We start from the raw sequence: 350 nt of genomic DNA on the forward strand, positions 1-350 counted from the left end.
CAAGACGATGCGTTGGCGTGATTTTTCGCGCTGAAACCGAGAGGCAAGGTCACCTCTCAAGCACGGTAAGATCCAGTCAACCATGATGTCGTTGACGTAGATGAGGTAGTCCAGGTCGGAAGAAATGTCGCCATAAATATCCTGGATACCAGCGGCGGTGCAGCCCTCTAGATCGAGGGTGGCCATATGCAGCAAGGGCTCGGCCTGGAGAAGAACGAGGGCCGAGTTGACGTTTTCTTTGAGGCAGTCGAGACCTTTCTTGCTGTCACCGCGATAGGACTCCCACTTGGTTGAGGTTTGGTAGGCTCGGTGCCAAACGTGGTGGGGTGGTTGAGTCCGAGAGCCGGCCC

This window comes from Monosiga brevicollis, genomic scaffold (assembly GCF_000002865.3).
Source record: "Monosiga brevicollis MX1 MONBRscaffold_20 genomic scaffold, whole genome shotgun sequence".
NCBI lineage: Eukaryota > Choanoflagellata > Craspedida > Salpingoecidae > Monosiga > Monosiga brevicollis.